The 22,008-nt window shown below is 37.6% G+C and overlaps 1 long non-coding RNA gene across 1 annotated transcript; it reads left to right on the top strand.

Annotated features, from left to right (window-relative positions):
• The first annotated feature begins 11,765 nt into the window (after window positions 1-11,765).
• LOC132326898 (uncharacterized) lies at window positions 11,766-20,297 on the top strand. The gene is made up of 3 exons (XR_009486358.1): window positions 11,766-11,818; window positions 12,727-12,783; window positions 17,317-20,297. It is a non-coding gene; the product is annotated as an uncharacterized LOC132326898 (long non-coding RNA).
• Window positions 20,298-22,008: the final 1,711 nt, after the last annotated feature.

Below are 22,008 nucleotides of genomic sequence, written 5' to 3'. Positions count from 1 at the left end.
TCTTTTTTTTTAATTTGTATTCCTTTTATTTAATTAAGAGTGTCTGTGCCTGTTATTCTTATGTATTAAAAATTCCTGAAAATATTCATAGAAGAAAGTTTTTTGTTCTAATCATCCCACAGGTCAAAAGTTTATGAACTCGCCTGGGTGTTTTTTGAAACATCCAAGCTGCAAATGTTCTTGATGATATCCACATTTAAAAGAAATAGCAATAGAAAAGGTTTATGGTTCACTGTTTTTCTGCAAATTAGAGGAAGCTGCATTGCTTATAGTCTGAACTGATGTTACAGGTACTATTTTCAGGATATGCATATTTTCTAATTTCTAGTTTCTTTTTGCCACTCTACAAACCCAGATGGAAGGTAATAATAATAATAATAAATGAAAAAGCAAGGAAAGGCAGTTTAAGCTCTTCTTGTGGCCATTAAAAGGTATGATACTAAGAGCAAGTGGGTCAGTGTGAATTAAACCTGCAGGGTTTGTATAACCCACTGAAACAGCATTTTGGATGGGAGGTGAAACCTCAAAACCTGTGACAAACGGAGCAGGAGGAGCAAACCTGAAATGCCACTAGGGAAATTGCTTGGACCAGGCAGTATTCTACTGGTCTTACCCCTTCAGCTTGCACCAGGGATAAAAACTCCAAGGGGTCTTAGTCCCTGAGCCCTTTCTTGGCAGTGAAACTTCCATAAGAAAACCAAATTGTGTCTCTTGGTCACCTTAGAAACCAGCATGGCAGCCGGAAAAGGGATTAGTGATTGTATTCAGCCCACTTCTTCCAGCTGCTGGAAACCTGTACCAATATCAGCTTGAAAGACACTGAAGTATGTGTCCTATACTTGTACGTGGTGAAGATACTAAAATTTGTCAAACCACCAAAAAAATTCCTGTTGCATATGACCACAGTGGTAGCAACTGAACTGGGAACAGAGGTGTGCAAACTCCTAACATGGTGAAAATTGTTGCTTCAGTTCTGTGTAGCTTCATCAAGAGAAACAGCATGAGAGAATGCCATCAATCAACATCAAGATTTTAATACTTGATGGATTGAGAAGCAGCAGTTTAAAATGTAAAATTACTGCTCATTTTCAAGCTGCTGCTAATTGTAAATCAAACTCTGAAGTGTTCTGTTGGAACTGTAACTGTGGATGAGCATCGTTATTGTTTTCAATTTGCCACTTTCATTTTGATAGGAAAGTATATAATAAAGCTGTGATTTTTAATTTATTTTTATTACCAAATGTTTATTATCATGTTTGTCATTTTGACTTCAGCATCCTGGGAGAGAATTTCATTTTTAATGGTTATTTAGTAAAAGAGATTAAATCAACCTTAAGAGTGTATTTTACTTAATTTCAATCATGGTTTATAGCTCAGAATATATTTAAAAAGATATGCGTGATTATATGAATCATTAGAAATTATGTTACCAAGGAAATGACTTAGTGAACCTTTTCTTCAATACATATTTGCTTTAAAATATTACCAAATGGAGGCCAGAGGGCCCAACTATGAGATGACTCAATTAAGTAGGAACTTTTCTGAAGAATAATTCAAATGCTGTGAGCGCTATTTTTAAAAATACCTGGAAACTAAGACCACTCTTTAATGAAATTTTGGCTTTAATGACAACAACAAGCTGTGAACTCTCCGAAGGAAAAAGAATTGTACTTTTCATGCACTGGTGAGTAATGCTGTGATGCTAATAATTTTTAGCCATTCAAATAAACCCACTTTTAGCTTAAATAGGTTGAACCTCTGTTATTCTGAAAGATATTGGAATACACCTGAATGACACCTTGTTGACTTTAAGCAGTATTTTATTTTAAGAACATAGGCTGGTATTTAACATCCAGTTGAGCACTTGTGGTTCATGGACAAATTTGAGAAGTTTGAAGTTTGGAAAGGAAAAGAAATTTTCAGTGCAGAAATTACATTTTTTTGTGTTTTTGATTTGGCTGTGTGTTTTTTGGTGCTGCCATTTTTGGAGTGTTTTTGTTGGTGGGGTTTTTTTTTTGTTGTTGTTGTTTTGGTGGGGTTTTTTGTTGGGTTTTTTTTTGTGTTTTTTTTTTTTTCCTGAGACTGAGAATAAGAAGAGAAGAAAGTGCATAGCACAAAATTCAATAGTATGGTTTTGACCCCATGAAAGAATACAACCACTTTTAAGCACTTTATTACTTCCTTAGGTTTGCTGAAACATATTATATATTAGGAAGATGTGTTTGAACACATGATTATGATCCCAGTTTACTGTAGGCATAAACTTTAGGCTGAAAAGATGCTGATGATTAGTCAACAGTTGATATTTTCATATCTGCTCTTATTTTTAAGCATCACACCCTCAACAACCCCTGTAAGTTAATGCACTGTGAAAAGACCCAACGAAATAAATGAACATTTCTTTCAGCTAGTTTTCAAGGGACCTATGTTTGCAACTATTAGTAGAATACTGAATTTATTTAGTCAGTATGGAAAGGTGTCAACAAGGCAGCCACACCCAGAATTTTGCTGGCCATCAGTGTGACTTCAGTGTTTCCTGGCAGATGAAGAGACTTTGCTATGAATAAAATAACCAGTGACAAAGTTTTATCTGAAGGACAGGTGTCTGATAATGTGAACATAAACCAAAATGAACTGTGGAAAATATGGTACCAGCATATCCCAAAAACACCAAGGGTCAGTTTTACAAGAAGTGGAAGAGCCCAAGAATTTTGTGTTTGGCCCAAGATGTGCTGAGAGTTTTCCTTCTAAAGCTGAGCACAGACATTTCAAAATCAAAGTGCTAACTCAGCCTGGATTATACAGGATTTACATTACTCCTCTGCACAATATTTTATTTATTTATGAACAATTTGTTTAACACATTATTTTCCTTCTGGTCATTTTAAAAGAGTAGTCTGTATTTATTTTTTTAAAGTTGGTTTATTCTAACATGAGCTGGACAGACCTGCTAGGTGTCATCAAGTCTCTATTCCGGTCTCAGCAATATCACCCTGTCCTTTTTATAAACAGATCAAGGATCCTCTGTATATTATTCCATCCTGTTGAGGAACTTCACTGCTGCAGAAATTAAAGATATTCCTCTTACAAGCAATTATCTTAATTTTTTTTTTTTTCATAGGGTGATTTTTTTCTGATTTCAGAAGCATTTCTTCCTCCTTGTGTTTCAGTCTCCCAAATTATTTATGAAGGACAAATATGTGCCTTCACAGACTGTGTTTGGAAAGGGAAAAATGAAAAAACAAAAAAACCCACATATCTTTTTTTTCTTATCAGCATTGCTATTTTAGGCCTGAGTTTTATGAACCTCTATTGATACAGCTGTGCTGGATACTTAAAGGTAGGTTACAGGTCCATGCAACTCAAGGAACCCAATCATTCTGTATGCAGGTAAACCTGTGGCAAAACAAATTTTTGGTGACAGAATTTAAAGCATTTCAACAACTCTGATAAGACAATATTGTGTCTGATAACACAATAATTGTTCTGCATGATTTGAACTTTGTGTCATATGGATTGATATAGCCGTTCCAACAGTTTTCATCTGATGGTTCCTGTTTCTCTGTCCTTTGAGTGTAACAGGACTGGTTTGCAGTTCCTTTCAGGGTCTGGTTTGATCCGTGGTTTTTAATTATTGTGGTTAATGACAGGATTCTTTATGCTACGGCTCGTGGAGTTAACCTCTTCATTAGGGTAGGTGAGATTCTGTCACAAAGAAATTATTCTCTATTTAAGTGCTCTGAGTCATATCACTGAGATAATACCTTGGTTGTAACACAGTACAATCAGGCAGCTTATCAACAGGTTTATCATGAAGGGAAGCCAAACAAGTTATCACCACCTTGTGCTGCTCTGCCCTGTGTTTGGAGAAGAAGTGAGCAAAGACACACATTGCTATTTGGGGAGGTTTCCTGTACTCAATCCTTTGATGAAATGGATATTTTGTGCTCAACTTACAAAATTTGCTTCCACTCCAATTGCCTGTGTGCAGGTGGGTGTCACCAACATGTTCTATGAAAAATCCTTTCCTTGAGATTTTTCCTCCTGAGAAGCTGAGAGGCCTCAGGAACAAAGTGTAAACAATGATTATCTGCTGCTGTGGAATGCAACAGGTGGATCTGTGATTGGTCTAATTTGGTTGTTTCCAATTAAGGGCCAATCACAGCCCAGCTGTCCTGACTGTCTAGGTCAGACACAAGCCTTTGTTATTCATTCCTTTTCTATTCTTAGCTAGCCTTCTGATGAAATCCTTTCTTCTATTCTTTTAGTATAGTTTATAATAAAATATATATCATAAAATAATAAATCAAGCCTTCTGAAACATGGAGCCAACTTTCTCATCTCTTCCCTCATCCTAAGACCCCTGCAAACATCATCACAGGTGGGAATGTTTTCCATTTTCCACACGTGGCTGTGCCTTGGTGTGCTCACTCTGAGTGTTCCCTGGGGCTACCTGTGATTGTATGCCAGATATGTGTTAGTGGAAACTACTGGAACGCTTTCAGGATTGTACTTCTCATTTTAATTAGTTGCTGTCATTTTTCACACTGCTAGTAAATCACTTCAAATATAGTGCTTGTGGTTGTGGTTGTGTCTGAGCCATAAATCTTTTGTTAAGAGATTAGTGAGTCATCTCTCCCATGGCCCTCATTGCCACCCATTAGACAGTTATAATAAAGCTTTCTCCACTACAGATCCATGAGTCTTCTCCTTCAGGGACTGCATAGCCAAGTGGTGTCTGGAGCAGCAGGATGATGGGATTGTAGAGGGATGATGCAAAGCAATCCCTTTTCTGAGACTTTTTGTCTTTCATGGAAACTTCACAGTGCAACTGTTAGTCGTGCTGTTTCATCTCAGAGCCAAAAGCAGGAGCAGGGGCATGGATGAACAGAAGTAGTTTTAGTTTTGATAGGTAGGAATTATGTCTGAAATCTGCCTTTAGACAAAAATATGGTATTTTCTTACTAGTGACACAGGACCTCTGTGATCCTTTTTTGTCTTCACAGACAGTGTATGTAGGATAATATACACTATTCACTCTGGGATAATGATTTAACTTCCTCCAAGTTGTTGCATCAAGACACTTGACTCCAAATCTCCTTTTTGTAAACTCAGATTCTCTAAGGAAAATTTAAGTTGCAGTGGACTGAATGCAGGTGCAAACTGTATCTCAAAAAAAAAAAAATTTCAAAAATATTCAACCCAATTCCTACAAAATTTCTCTACAGAGAAAATTGAAATAAGATATTTAGATTTCACAATAATTGTGCAAAAGTAAGACTTTAAGAAAGATACACATTTTTATCAATTATTTTTTAAAGATTTTTAAATTGCTACTGTTATGTCATGAAATAATTTAGTGAGTACTGTACTATATGACTCCCAACACACGTTTGAAAGGCAGAAGAGAGGTGAAAGCTGATGGTATCCAAGCAAAGTGAAGTGCAGAGAGTTGATCTTAACAGAACAGCTCTTGAGAACCTAGCACCATTTCTTATATGCATAAATATACAGAGAGCTTGTGTAAACACTGAATTTGATGACCTCTTTGGCTGGTTTCAAGGTTTTCCTTAGAAGATTGAAAATATATGCAAACCCCTGTATATATTGAGCTAAATTCTATTATTCACAGATTAAAAATCCTTTTTTTATTCCCCTGGTTGCCTAGAAGGGCAGCTTGAAGTGAAACCCGTGGGCAAAAAGAGCATAATGAAAAACAAGCGATGTACCAGAAGAAAGGAAGTCCTTTTCTTTTCTTACTACTACAAATATGACTTTTTCCTGTTAAGCATCAAGTTAATCGAAAGGTAACACTTATTTTTATAACCTTTCACATCTTTTAAAGTCTGTGGTAGTAATCAAATAATTTTTACTGCTACCTATTTTTAAATATTAAGTATAAATTTGTAATTTGGATTTAATGTTTACACTAACAAGTAGCCTTTGGATTAATCTGTGGTCAAACAGGAGCAGAAAAACACAAAAATTTTGAATAAAAGTTGCTAAAAATGTTAGACTGCTTCTTCCTTGTACATCTTGCTAGTAAAAAACCACAGTGTAAACTAAAATATTCTTCATGCTTAATTGAAGTTAGTCATGTCCTCAATCCAGATTAAGGAAATACACAGATTAGGTAGAAGTTTTAAGGTGAAAGAAAGGCATTACAAAAAAGTGTTGTTGAGTTCAATGTTTACAAATGCTCTCTGCGTATTTATGCATAGAATAAATGGTGAAAGTGTGTATATATATATATATATATAAACACTTATTATGTTATTATGTAAGGGTATCTAGGAACTTAGACACCTGAGACACTACAATTTTTGTAAAACCACATGACAACACCAGAGCTCCACAAGCCAGAAAATGCATCCCAATTTAAATAGGCAAGTTCTGTGTAAAAAAAAAAACTGCCACCAAAGCAAAATGAAAAATCCTCTGAGTCAAGAAACGTTATGAGATCTGCAGTTCCATGACAAAGATGCAGGAAGACATGATGTGTTAGGTAGCAGAACTTCAGGCCTGATAAGGAGAAATAATAATTGAATCTCTCTAGAGATGCAGCAGCTCATTCCCACAAAAAAAAGAAAAATAAAAATATTTCGAGCTATCCAGGTAAGTTGGTTCAATTCTTCACACAGCATTGCTCCAGAAAAGCTAGCTATACCTTTGAATGATCTGTGCAAGGCCATTTTCACCAATTTCAAATCTTCTGGTGTGTGACTGTCCCCAGTAGAGGGACTTAAAAATAAAAACCAGTACACTAAGTATTCTGCTCTATTACAGTCTGTTCTTGAGAGAAATTAGCCTAATAAATATGCAAAAAACCAGACAGCAATAAGGAGATCTGATAGAGTAGGAAAAGCTGAAATGCTGTCTGCCAATGGTTGGATTTTGGTCAAAATTCTAGCAGAGTTAGAGCCATGAATCCAGTGGAGCAATCTTCAGCTCATCTATTTATCTTATTTTATCAGAAGTGTTATCAGGGTGTGACTCCATTGTTGATCTGCTCCAAGTTATGACTTTGCTGAGGATCATCTAGCAGAAATACATATAGTCCCTCAGCTCTTCCACACAGACATTACATACAAGTGGAAACATACCAGAAAATAATATTTATTCAGTGCCAGAGTGCTGTTTATGAAGCTCTGTGTTTGTGAAGATATTTAATGTGCCTGAGTGCCATTGATTTAGAAGTAAAAATCAACTCTCTGGTGTTTTGTGCAGTCTGAAATATGGCCTTAAAAGCTGAATGGAATAAAGAGTTTAATGGCTTTTGACTCTCTGGTGTCTCCTAACATGTGCAATTAAGGAGGTCACAATAAGGGACAACTGCAGGAGGTCATGGCCCTTGCTGAATTCACAGAGGGCTGTGGCCAGGTCGCTGTGTAGGGCCATTTTAAAGTAGAATTCTGTCACAAAAATGAGGTCTAATGCAAAACCAATGATTGATGCTATTAACTTGAAAATTAAGAATATGTCTGATTGCAGAGAAAATGTAAACACAATGCCAAGGAATTTTTAGATGTTTTTTGAAAACTTCATAGCCTAGAATAAATATAAACCTTAGGGGAGTAAGTATTGCTTGGACATGGAAGACAGTCTAGCTGCATGAAGATATTGTTTGGATTTGGAAACAAAGCAAGATAAATATTTGATCCTTCAAGAGATTCCTGCCTCAGAAAGGGCGGAATTTATGACATCAGGAGGTATTTGCAGGTCATTGTAGGCACAATTTCACCTACAGATATTCCAGGTGGCAGGGTATGTAAAAACATTTCTTCCTTGAGTTTTCCTTTTCCAGGATCCTGATTTTCCCTGCACTGTGCATAGGAACCATGTCTGCTGAATAAATGTGAGAATAATTGATTCTACTCTGTATAATCTTTTTACTAAAATAATTTCTGCAATAAAATTAATGTTGCTTTTAATGATTCTTCAACTAATTTCAGTATGTGCTGTCACTTTCTGAACTTCACCTCATGTGTGTTTAGAGAAAGCTTTCTTAGTCTCTCTGCTTTTATTTTCACCCAGAGATTTAAAGAGATAATTTTCCTTCCTACTTGGATGGTTACCTTGGAATAGGGGATGCCTCCTGTCAGTACATATGCAGTAGTCACTCCTCTGTCTCATGCATTTTTCCTCTGCTAACATTTCAATTATTTTGTTTTAACCTACAGTAAGGTTTTCTGAGTTTTCCTGTTATTGTCCCAAACAGAACATTTTGATTCACTGGAATGTTTTCATCCATGTAGCTTCTTGTTATTTCTCATTATTTCATTTTGCTGAGTTTTGCTTTTATCTTTCTTACCACTTTCTGGAAACACCCTTAAATTACCTGCCTGCTGAATCCCAGTTTGGTGTCCTCTGTTCTTTCTTTGATTGATGCATCTTACTGATTTTCTTGTCTACTGGCTGCTTGTTGTTTTTGATTTTCTTTTTTTTTTTTTTTTTTTTCCTGTTTCTTCCTGTCCCCTTACTGAGGACTTTATTCTTTGTTACCAATTTAAAGTCCTTTTGCCCAGACCCATTAGTTTTCTCTCAGCAAATTGGTGACCACGATCCTCAAAAAAATTTATCAACACTTTGAAACCTCTGCTTTGTGTTTCTAAGCCCCCCACCTTTAACCTCTGATTTACCACCACTCTTCTGGGAGCTTTGGGGTTTATTTAACCTTGCCAGTGGCAGTGTATCACCTATGACATTAAGCAGATTAGACTGAACCTAATTATGCTATACTTTGGGAATTACAAACCACAAATTCCTCTGGTGGATTCCTAGGTCTGGGGTTTAATGAAGCAGCAGTATTTTCTGCTGGCTTCAGGACTGTACTGAGTGTGGCATCACTCCTGTAACACCTTAAGGGGGAATGTCAGTGATCTATCCTTGTCCCATGTCTCCCACCTTCCTAGTATTGCTCTTCTGCACTGGCTTCCAAGATTTGTTTTGTTATAATAAATGTTTACTATGTCATATGCTTTAAAAAAAGATCATAAAATACTGCCTAAGCAAAAGGGGTGAGCTGAGGTTTCTCAGCCAACCTTGATTTTTTGCATTCCCCACTCCCATTGTCTAACTTGTGAAACTTTTCCTTTGCAGTTCTATAAATGTTATGTTAATGTTATTTGTGCCTAACATATATATTATAGATAAGTCTATCTAATAAGCAGTTGGGAATAATATATGTAGATTTTTCTATTTTATATTCTTTTCTGTAAGTCAGCAGAGTGGAATTCATTAACTTGATATGGATCTTTTTCAGTCTTTTCAGTACCCATTCACCAACGAATGGACTTAGGAGTGTATTTATATGGTAAATGTACTGATCCTGCTTACTTTAATATAAAGTTCATCTTTTTAATGCTTTTCCATATATACACATTTGGCTCTTTTGGAAAGGACTTGTAATCCAATCTTCTTTCTTCTCATTTTAGCAGAATTATTACTTATAAACTAACATAGATTAGTTGCAAGTATTAAAAGAAGACTATTTGTGCAACACTTGAAAAATACTTGAGCAAACTATTGATTAAAAGAGTGACATTTACTATAATACTTTACATAGTAAAGACTATTGAGTTCTGGTGGGTTTTTTGTTTGGTTGGTTTGGGTTTTTTATAGGGGAATATTCAAATAGAAATTATGCAATGAATGCATATGAAAAAACCTGTTTGATAGAGAGCTTTAGTGATGCTTAATGGAGTTTTTGCTTTCCTGAGAGTGAGAGCACAGCATGTAGTACATAACTGACTAATGGAGATTTGCCACTCAAGTAAGTCAATCAAAAATGTAATTTAGCTTGAAACTCTCATGGAAACAGCTATGCCTCTTGTATCTGTCCCAATTAAATACAGTGTGATGATGATTACATATGTATTACTAATAGGGTTGTTGGGAGAATTTCTGGTAAAGCTTTTGGTGGGGGATGCAAAAATGTAAGTTTTGAATCTTCTGAATTAAAAAATCAAACCACTGACCACATAGGATATTTAAAACAATTTTCAAATGGACAGTATCCTTATTCAAAATGCTTTTTATTTTGAATATATTTAATCCAGTGTAAGGCAGAGTGGGGCGTGTTTTCTTTTAAAACCATTCACGAAATCATCATATTCTGAAATAGATTTGTGATTTTAATTCTAGAACAATTAAGAACATCGACTTAGCAGCTGTACCACCTTCAACTGTCTCTGCAAAATCTTCACAAAGGGTGCTTTGTGAGTCTCATAAGGCAGAAAGAACACCATCCATCTACTTTAACTAAGACCAGTATATTTACCTCATAAAAATTTCAGTTACCTGAAGCATACCAAGCAACCTTGGCATGATTCCAGCCCTCCTTCTGGCACTGAAGTGGCTTACTAACCTTGTGTAGAGAAGTGTGTCAGAGGTGAAAGTCCACCAGGTGATACCAGCCAGAAGAACCTGAGAATGCACAAAACTTCTGGCATACTTTTCCAAGAATTAGATATCTCTCAGAGCAAAGCCATCAGAAAGTAATTTTCCTATACTGCTGATGTCTCAGGTTTTAGCTTTTTATTTACAGATTCTGTACTGCTTTCTGTGTATTTCTGAGCTTCATATGAGGAGATGGTGAGCTCTCTTCACAGAGTAGGGAGTCAAAACAATTCCTTCTCTAGCTGGGGACCCAAGGATAGCTGATCCAAATTTCAGGCTCAAGAGCATAAGCAATTTGGACTGAAGAGAGGAAAACAAGAAGGATGGGACTTCATAAGCTAGAGCTATAATTAGACAATTAACTCCATTATGCTACTGGATCAAAACTCATAAAAGTGAGAGACTTCGTGACCAGTTGTCCATTTTGTGACGATTTTGGGTTCATCTTGGGTGTAGCCCTGGCTGGGCTCTTGTGCTGCCCAAGGTGGATCCATTGAGGCCTTCTAATAAATCCCTACTTTATTCTTTAAGTCTGTCTAACCTCTGTTCTAGGTCAGCCTTCACAAGGCATCACTGCACCAGAACCTCCCTGCAGATACTCCGTGGACAAGATCAGATAGCCACTAATTGTCTTCTACAATTAAAAGATGAAGGTAGAATGTGTGTACCTGCCAGAAACAGGGTATCTCAGAATAGAAAGGCTGCATTTCTGAACTTTCAGCCCTGATTCTTAAGAAGTAACTACCAAAAAAAAAAAAAAAAAGGTATATTCATAGCTAACATTCACTGCCGTACTTGACATTAAAAACCATTGAGATACTGCCTCCCTGGTCTCTGGCCTTTCTCTCCAGCTGGAACTTCTGCCTAGCTTCTCTGTCCCATCAGATCTACTGAACTTATCATTGTTTTCCTTCCTGATGTTTCCCTCTGCTCTGCTACCTACCACTATTTTCTTTTGAATTGACTAAATAAGTATCATAATAATTCTCAGCCTTGAGTTTATTGGTTTTATTTTAGGTTTAAGGAAAGACTTTTATGCCCCCAAATCTTGTCTGTTGCACCCAGTAAGTGCAACAAAAAAGGAGAGAAAAAGTCCTCACAAAGTTTGACTTTTTCTGAAGCATAGATGGAATATGTCTATTTCCACAAAATTACCTCTTAAAGTGCACTTCTGTAAAATGAGTACTGCATATCTTTGAAAATTCATCACTGTTTCACTGTATTCAGTTAAATACTTAGTACAAAACACAAATCACTTTCTGGTTGGAAAGATTTGATGATGAAAACTCATTTGATCATTCTAGGACAGATTGCAGCAAGTTTATGATACTGCTTGTTTTTTATATCTTCTTTTTGCTGTTGTTTACAGATTAAACAACATCCCAAGATACAGCTGAAATGAGCAAAAAGTTTTGACAAGGTAAATACACCTGTGACTGAAGAACTATAGGTGTTCACACATCTCTTTTAATTTTCTAATATCCTTTGTCAATTAGAATGATGTGCATCTTTTAAATACATGGTTTGAGCTCTTTTAAATACATGGTTTGGTGGGGTTTTTTAATTGTGTGTCTATACATGTATAGATAGAGTCATCATGCTTTATGATTGTACAAAATTCTTGCTTGGGCAAAAGAGGAACACAGTCACAGGTGAAGCTTTGAACTTATTGTTACTCCAGTTCATGATTTAACAGTATAATAGTCTGATTTATTAGTTACAGTAGTATGTATTAATAATCCAAATCAATATATGAAAAAAATCATAATGCAATTATATTGCTTTTTGGGGAAAATAAAAAGTCCTTCATATAAACCCTCTGGGTTCAAAGCCTGGTAGCTTCAGCCTTCCTGAAAGAAAGAGATGGACTCAGAATGAGCCATCAGCATCCTGAAGTCATAACTGGGAGGCATATGGTCTTGTCTTAGGGACTTCCATTTTCTGGGACAAGACAGATGATAGTGCTGTCCTCCACAGACTTTATTTTTGGAAGTTTTTTTGAACACAGATTAGGTGCTCACTTTTATCCTTAGTACCTAACCATTCACTTTTTGTTCCAAAGCTGGGTTTGCCTGAAAGATGGGAGGATGAAATCCCATAGTGACCTCTGAATTACAGCTATGGTTTCTGTCAGAATCTCTGCTCCTCTGGTACTGTTCTGCACAGGTGCAGCCTTTGCGCTTCATTTTATTCTAGAAACATGAGTAACTGCTCGTTATCACCGTAAACCAAATGAAATCTAAAAAAGCTGTAGTTGGTAGTTAGCTGACCACCAGGCAACGGCTATCACAAATAGTAATTTTTATTTTTTTTTATTTTTTTTTTAAGCTGAAATCAGCTCAAGTGAAGACAAACCATACAAGTCCCGAGACCCTGAGCTGTCAGGTGAGTGGCCTTTAGTAATGGAAAAATTGTTTTGTTTATCATAAAGATGTTGGGAAAGTTCAACCAAGCCAAAGCAAAATAACACTGCAGTGATAAGGTGACCTCCTGTGAACTGCCTGTATAGTAGAGATCAAACTCTGTCCTTGTTCAGGTCTATTCAATAAAAAAAAATTAAAAAATAAGATTTTATCATATCTTCCATGTAGTTCACTTATCATATGGTGATGCCTGGTCTCTAGTGTGCTTTTAATGGTTGTGCAGAAAGTAATTTATAAAACCAAGTTGACTTCTAAATTAAATATAGAAGTTTATGAAGAACTACTCCAACAGTGAGAAAACAGCTGCCAGAATGTCTTGGGTAACAAGACATGGAGGTTTTAAACACTGACTTTACTTGTTGAAAGAAGTTGACAAATAATTAAATTAAAAAAAAAAAAGAAAAAAAGACAAAAGCAAAACCCAAAAAACCACCAAGACCTTTTTAACCTGGAAAAAGAAATCCCAACCCCAACAGAATTTTCAAGATGTCAGAGGTTGAACTTGATGATTTTGCAGATCTTTTCTGACCTAATTGATTCTGTAGTATTGTGACATCAGTGGGCTAAAAGGAGACAACTTTCTTTTAATATTTAGTTTTCTGCTACAAGTTCCTGTCTGTAGAACTAACCTGCCATGTATGATATGGTGCTTTAGCAGTCTTTGTTTGAAAAAAAGAGACAGACCTTTAGCGTGGTCTTTTACAAGAAATAGCATAATTACTAGGTAGGATGTGAAGGGGGGTTAAGTTTTTAAGCGACCATGGAGTGAATGGGAATGAAAAGCAGATAGTGAAAATTTTAGTCTTTCATGGAAGAAAATTCTTATGGTTTTGATAGCCCAAAGACAACTGTGCTAGAGCTTAAATGGATCTTGAGAATAAGAATAGCAATAGCGGCGTGACGGCAGTTAGAATATTTCCATTATTTTTCCTTACCCACAGGTAAAGTGCATTTGAAATAAACCACCTTGAGATTTTAACAGAAAAATACCATTTGTTGTCTCTGGGTCTTCTGCAAATCTGCTGGTATCAAGCTTAGGAGACATGCTGTGCTGACATTCCTTACCCTGTGTCTCATACCATTAGTGTCTTAAAAGAATTTCTCTGGTAAAATAAACTGTAATTGCAACTGTTCGGTGCCCACCTGAGAAAATTACTTTTGCTATTAAAACTGAATGGCTCAAAAAGGTTCAGCACATTCCTTTTCTGTCATGTATCTGAACAAGACCTACAAAGTAAGGAAACAGGCAGGAATAGCATCTCATAGTACATTTATATTTAAACCTATCAGGTTTTTTCCCTTTAAACCTATTAATCTCCTCTGTTCTCATGCACTTTCTTTGAATCTGTCTCCTTTCTCTTCTTCAGCGCTGTTGTGTGACTTCCAGATTCTTTTAATACCAGTTTAACATCAATGAGTCAGAATTCATTTTAATTCCTTAATAAAGACCTTGTTTTTAAGTGTTCTCAGCATTACAAATTAGAGTCACATTTTCGCAGATGCTGAGATTCTTCAGCTTTCCGTGCCCTGGTTTTGAACATATTTTAAATGCCTATGTGGTTTGCCTTGGAGTGTAAATCTGTCCCTCAAAGGAGGATCTTAAAATTGAGCATTCCCATTAGTGGCTGTTTCAAGGCCAGCTTTAATGAAGATGTTCCTTTTACAGAGGTTTTTAAAGAAAGTGCCACAGAAATATGAAAGCTTTCTTCTAATAGTTTAAAAAAAAAAATCTAGAAAGTAGCCATGAACTGAAAGATTTTTACTGCTTCCCCCATCAGCACCTCCCTTGCTCTAAGAAATGCAGCTATTCCCTGAGAAACTTTGTAGTTGGAGGCCCATTTACAGTAATAGTTTCAGCCAGTCCTAATGAGTATTCAGAAGAGCAGATGTAATAATGGTTTCCAGGAGGAGATCTGTTTGGGCTCCTAAACTTGCAGATGGGTATAGTCCTTTTAGAAAAGCAGGAATCTGGTCTCCTAACATGTTGTCTGAGGATGGGGAAAAACCACACCAGTTCTAATTTACACTACCAAAGCAGAAGTCGGGGCAATGAGGGTGAAATAGCAGTATTTTAGGAAAGCCTGATTTCCATCCCAGTGTAGAAATAGAAAATGGATACAAAGGATTCATGTCAGTAGTGGCTGGTTTCCTTTTCCCTTTCTGAGGCAGAGAAAGATCAAAACCCCTGAGGCTGGCCAAAAAGCAGATTTCAGCCCTGTTTTGATGTTTCTCATCATGGCTGGAGGAGAGAGGAGGAGCTGCAGAGATCCAGGGCTGTCTTTCTGTTGTGTTTGCTGTTTGGGCAGTGTAGCTGAGAGGCTTTGGTGTGGCATTTGCCATCTGAGCAGGATAAAATACATGTTTTGGGGATGGTAGGACTGTCCCAGAGCTGCACGTGCCATGATGGTGCATCTTCACTTGATCTTGCTGGGGACAGGGCAAGACATAGTATCATAGAACATTTCAGGTTGGAAAGGACCTTCCAAAGGTCAACTAGTCCAACCCCCTGGCATGGGCAAGGACACCTGTCACTAGAATAGGATGCTCGAATCCCTATCCAATACAGCCTTGAACTATCACTGACAGGGCTTTGGGGACAGACAAAGGTGATACAGAGATTCTATTATCAGAAGGTATGAAAAAGTACTTTACTATTAGAAATCTACAGTTCTTACAGAAACAATAGTGGACTTAAGACTTGAGTGTCTTTTAGGAATTTTTTCCTCACTTATTGGTCAAGAAGGGACAACTCCCTCTGGTGCACATCTTTGACAAACAGAGATTGCTTGCTAGGTGCAGAGATTGAGATAATAATTGTTTTAATTCTTTCTCTGAGCTTTCTCACAGCTTCTCACAGCTTCCCAGGAAAATCCTGGGAGACCTAGGTCTCTCTCTGTTCAGAGGACATGTGATTACCACATTGAACACTTCCAGGGCAGACCACCCACAGTTTGTCTGAGCAACCTGTGCCAGTGTCTCACCACCCCAGTAGTGAGGAATTTCTCCCCAGTATTTGACATAACTTACCCACTGCCATTCCCCCTTGTTCTATCACTACAAGCCCTTGTAAAAAGTCCCTCTGTGGTTCTCTTGTAGTGTCCCTCTTGTGATTCTCCTGCCTTCAGGTACTGGTGGACAATCTAAGGTCTCCTCAGAGCCTTCTCTCCTCTAGGCTGAGCAGACTCAGCCTGCCTTCACAGCTCAGGTGTCCCATCCCTCTGACCATTTCTGTGTCCCTCCTCTGGAGCTGCTTCCACAGGTCCATGTCCTTCCTGTTCTGAGGAGCCCAGAGCTGCATGCAGTACTCCTGCAAAGTGCCACCTCTCAGGCTGGCAGGTGACTTCTCTGGCACCCCAGCACTGGCCCCATCAGCATGTCAGCCTTGCACCAGCCACAGGATCACTGGGTCTGTGTTTTGTTGTGGGTATTTTGCTGTTTCTTTGTTGAGGCAAAATTCTTCCAATGAAAAACATCTGACTGCTGAGCTGTGGGTCCCAGCTGGCAAAAGAAAGTCAACCTCTTATTACCCAGCAATGAACTGTGTTAACATCTTGTTAGGGTTGAGAAATACCCAGATAATTGTACATGCCCAGTTTTCCCTCCCTCTGTTAGTTGCTGTGTCATGGCACGAAACGAGACACTGTCCCTTGAAGGATCTTGGGCAAGTATTTTTCACATGCATAAAAATGTGTCAGAAAATTTCTCTGTCGTAGTTTAAATCATTCTGAGTGGGTTGGCCAAAGCCTACGTGCTTTGTGCAACTTTAAGTTGCCCCAGGATGTCGGAAATGTTTTTTATAGGGATTGGAAACATGTAAAACTAACTGAGGGGGGACCAGAAGCCTTGTGGAAAGGCAGTGGAGTCCAGGCAAGATGCCCAAATTGTGTCTAAAATGGAACCACATACTCGGCTTTTGTGAACTAAATCCCATCCTGGGTGCACACACGAGCAATACACTATAGACACAAGCATTATTGTAAACTTATGTCAGTTCTGATACAAAACAACAGAAATTAATGTTCCTTAATTTTCTGATGAAAGCACCGAGGCACCAAGGGAATTTGCCACATGTAAAATCACTACAAGACACAGGCCTCGCCACAGTTTATTTCAGTAGCCCAAGTTGCTTCTCGTTGTAGACTCTGAAAAACTATTATTTCCCAAATGTATCCGAAATAAGTCTGAACATGTTTGCCTGTAATGCAACAAGGTGCAGTTAATTACAGGAAGCTTTAGAAGTGCTCAGCTCATGTGCTGCTGACACAGCAGGGGTGGGTCGGTCTGAAGGGAAGGGGAGCGCCGAGGACAATCCCTGTGTGGGAACCACCTTCAGAACAAAACCTGAGACTTCAAAGCAGGGGAAAAAAAAAAAACAACAACAACAACAAAAAACAAACCCCTACACAACCACCAACCCCCTGCACACTTCTAAAATGTTATAATAAATGGAGTGAAAATAACATGCCCATTTACATTTCTTTGTTCTTATTTGCAGTTTGACTTAATGTCAGGAGATTGCCAAAGTTTCAGCATCAGCATCTGTGCTCACCAGCTTCAACAAGATTTAGAAGAAAGAAAAGAAAGAAAAAAGCAGTTTATATTTTGTAAATTACCTGTGCTCATGTGCAGCTTACATACAGGGGCGTTGATGTATGCAATAGGGTTACTTTTAAGCAGAGCTGCAGCTTGAGGTGTGTTTCCCGACTTGGAGACCTGGTTTTGGGCCCAAAATTTCTGAATGCTTCAGTACTTATCCTTCGTGTCTTGTACAGCACCAAACCCCTGATTAATGTGGTATCCAAAGAATGAAAATGCCTCCTCCCCCCAGCTTTTACTACTTTAATAGCCATTTACTATTGTTTTAAATAATATTTTTATCAGCAGAGATCAGCAAAATTCCCATGATACAGGGCCCCTTTAATATTGATCCATAACCAACTTCTGTAAGAGTGTTTTTACCAGAACTTCCAAATTTCTTGAGGTTTAGATTGTTTTATTAGCAGTCAAACATTTTTTATTTGTACTATTTATTATGTCAAACAGACAGAGAAATGTTTTAACATCCAGCTGTGCTTCAATTCATTCTTGATTTGATTAAGGGGGTCTGTTGCATTTTGTTAATATAGAACCATTAGCTAAGAACTTTTTTAAAAAGTGCTCTTCAGGTAGTCTAATCCACTAAATTCAGATAGTCTTTATAAAAGAGCTGCATTTTATTCCTTTTGCATGATATTCCACCACAAATTAAGATGAAATCTGTTGATCTGCAGCTCCTTTTCTTAATATTTCTTTACGTTTGTAAAACATCGACTCCTTATTATTTTTATTTACATGAATGACATTTATATTCATTTTAACTAGTGAGGACTTAACATCATCCAGTGCAAAAATATAATGAAAAAATGTATTCTTGTCCACCAGGTCATTTTGCTTTGAATTTCAGGGTCATTTGCTTTAAATATTATTATATGAGTCACCTCCATTTACGCTGATAATAAAATGTTTTCTGGTGTTCTCAGACTCAAAAATTTATGAAAATAAAAAAACCTGATGCAGACACAAAAACACAAGTTTGTGAAATTGGAACATCCTGTACCATTATTTGAGATAAAGTTCCTAGTTAAAATTAAAAATATTGCTGAATTATTTCCTGAGGAAGTTATTTTGGTATTTTACAGTTAACTACACATGAATAAAACTGATGCCTATGAACAGCAATATTTTAAGTATTTTAAAATGCTCCAACTTTAAATAAATTGATGACCAGTGAGATCATCCCTAGACATTCAATAGCAATGGTGTTACTGGAGTGTCACTGAGACAGTAATAATGATGTCATCATACTAGCAAGCAAACTGTATTCTGTATGACTCACTGCAGCTTTTTTATAGTAGTCTTAGCTTCAGAAATGAGTATGTGAGATGACTGATTTGGTGGATGAGCACAGAAAATGGAGAGACAGAAATATTTTTAAAAATCCATGTAATTTCTAATTTTATTTTTTTGTAAGTTTCAAGATGCTGCCTGAAATCCAGACTTGGAACAAACTGAACAGGTAACAGTAATTTTTCTTGTTCAACTCTTCTGTGGAAGTAAGTTTTAAATCATGTTAATGAATGGCAGAGTTTAACTCAAGAACCTGACAACAAAGGGAATCTGGTAAATGAGTTGCTTAAGAAGGATTTATATGTTTATAAAAAATATGTTTATAAATATGTTTATATGTTGTAATAAGTACTTCCCAGCTTTCATATTCTAATTACTTTAGACTGCTGCTTGAAAGCAGTTGGTCATTATTACATTGAGACATGGTTTTGGTTTGTTTTCTTTCTGGTGCCATCTCTTCCAACTCTACAGGAATAGATATACATATATATACACATTATATATGCATGAAACATTTCCCTTTAATTTAGAGATATATATATTATATATGTATGAAATATGTATTTTAATTTTTTGGTTACAATCATCATGCAAATTATTGTGCTTATTGCATGACCCAGTTCACTGAACTGGAAAGAGAAGTGATTTTGTCATTTGGAGTTGCTCTTGGTTTATTACCTCACCATGCAGAGTGTGCACAAGCACTGTGTGTGGCTTTATGGAGTGGGAAAAGAGTGAACAAGACAGACTATTTGGGTAACAGCAGAATTTGAAGAATGTACACAGGCCTGTCCTCCTTTGCCCCGGGTCAATCTTGAATGCTTTCGACAGTAATGCAGAAAAGGCCTGGGTGTGCAGCTCTGATTATGTGGCTCAAAACACTGCTTTTATTTATTTTAATCCCATGTGTTAGCCTAAATGCCTTATGGAGGCTACCAGATCACTGCAGCTGCATTGAATTCATCATGCAACTCTTCTGCTACAGGGAGAGCTGACAGATAAGATTTCCCCCCCGTTTTCTCCCACAGAAACTCTGAACAATAATCTTGTACTTGCCTAGCTAATAGTGTGTGATTTTTCCCAGACACTTAAGCTGCTATAAATCAAGTAAGTACATGTGTGTCAGAGGAAGACATAACCCTTTATTTATGAATGTGTTAGAAGAACTGTCAGAAAGGGATATTGATTCTGGTTTTGTACAGGGAACTAGTGAGAACAACCAATCAATGGAACACAGGGAGAACTTAACATTGTTATGAAATATTTAGGTTGTAGGGAAGTATAAAAATTAGGCAAATTTCCAATGGACAACAGCAGCATAACTTTTTTTGCTAAAGAGAAGATGAAAAGCAGAGATTGGTGATTAAAAAAATGTAAAATGAAAGAATAGCAGAAACAAATATATCATGAAGACTGTTACATAAAGGCTCTGTACATTGATACATTTTAATTAGAATGTTTTGACTAAGAGAGCACAATTCTGAGCATCTGTTTACCAAAATGTCTACTATCGTATGCAAACCTGGATTTTGTTTTGCTCAAGGTGCCCTGAATTGAGAGAAATTAATAAACAATTACAAAAATACTTAAAATGGTCAATAAATGTTAAGAGAAAATACATATTAACATAATAAGGATTTAGGAAAAGAAAAACACCAAAGCCAAACACCATGATCTCAAAATTATTAAAAAAATCATTTGCAATATTATTTTTTCCTTGAGTTTTTTCTTACTGTACTGGTGCCCTTTTCAAGCTCAGTTGGTTAAAATCTTGGACCAAGCGAGGTGTTTTGTTGGATGTAATTGTCTTTTGTTAAGAACTAATTGTGTGTGCTTGAAATATCTTCATGGTTGATGGCACTGAGGGCAAAAAATTTACCCTATAATATCAATAGCCAACCAAATTAAGCATGTGGCCTTCTTGTATTCCACCTGCTGGAAGCTGGAGCATTGGAACAGCTGGAGCATTGGAACAGCTATCTGCCAAAGGAATGGGAAGCACGTGTTCCAAGATGGAGTTCAGTGAAGTCTTTCAAAATCAATTAAAACTTGAGTCATGGAGTATTTGACAATGGTAATTTTTGTGTGTAAATAGTGTAACTGACAAAATAATACAACTTAAGTGTAGTGTTTGGTATCACAACTGGCTAACAATTATCTGAGGATTTTGGTGTTGAAGTGGCAGCATTTCCATATTTCTGAAATATGGAAACTGGTGAGGTCCCCTCTCAGTCCCAGCTCTGAAATGTATGCCCTTGAAAGCACAGTGTACAATAAAGAAATAAAGAGTGCTTTTCCTAATTTGACTGCAGAGTTCAACATTGTCAAAGAAAGTTTCTGCTTAAATAGCAAAATCATAGAATCAGAGAATGGTTTGGGTTGGAAGGAACCTTAGATTCCACCTGGCTGCCATGGACAGGGACACCATCCAGTAGACCAGGTTGTTCAAGGTCCCATCCAGGCTAGCACTGAGCACTTCCAGGGATGTGGCACCCACAGCTGCTCTTGGCAAGCTAGGACAGTGACCCACCTCCCTCACAGCGAGGCATTCCTTCCTAATGTCTAACCTAAACCTGCCCTCCTTCAGTTTAAAGCTGTTCCCCCTTGTCCTGTCACAACCTGCCCCTGTAAAAAGTCCCTTTCCAGCTCTCTCGTGGCCCCTTTAGGTACTGGAAGGTTCTATAAGGTCTCCCCAGAGCCTTTTCTCCAGACAGAACAGCCCCAGCTGTCTCAGACTGTCTTCACAGGGCAAGTGCTCCAGACCTTACATCGTCTTGGTGGCCTCCTCTGGATTGGCTCCAGCAGGTCCTGGTGCTTGCTGGTGTTTCTATCGTCACAGAATGGGTAGGTCAGAAGAGACCTCAGTGGGTCATCTGGTCCAACCTCCCTGCTCAAACAGGGTCATCCTAAAGCACATTGTACAGGATTGCAGCCAGACTGTTCTGGAATATCTCCAGTGGGAATATCTCTACAACCTCTCTTGGCAAGCTGTTCCAGTGCACGTTCACCCACACAGTAAAGCAGCTCTTCCTCAGGTGGAACTTCCTGTGCATCAGTTTCTGCCATTTCCTCTTGCTCCATGGCCTTGCACCACTGAGCAGAGCCTGGTCCATCCTCTTGGCCTTTCAGATTCTTACAGACACTGGTGAGGTCCCCTCTCAGCCCCAGCTCCCTCAGCCTTTCCTCATTGGAGAGACATTCCAGTCCCTCCATCACCTTCCATCTTTGCTGCAGGAGCTCCAGGTCTCTCTTGGAGTGAGTAGCCCAGAGCTGTCACAGTGCTCCAGATGCAGCCTCACAA

This window comes from Haemorhous mexicanus, chromosome 4 (assembly GCF_027477595.1).
Source record: "Haemorhous mexicanus isolate bHaeMex1 chromosome 4, bHaeMex1.pri, whole genome shotgun sequence".
NCBI lineage: Eukaryota > Metazoa > Chordata > Aves > Passeriformes > Fringillidae > Haemorhous > Haemorhous mexicanus.
Note: the sequence above shows the minus strand (reverse complement) of the source record. Positions and strands in the feature narration are given on the sequence as shown.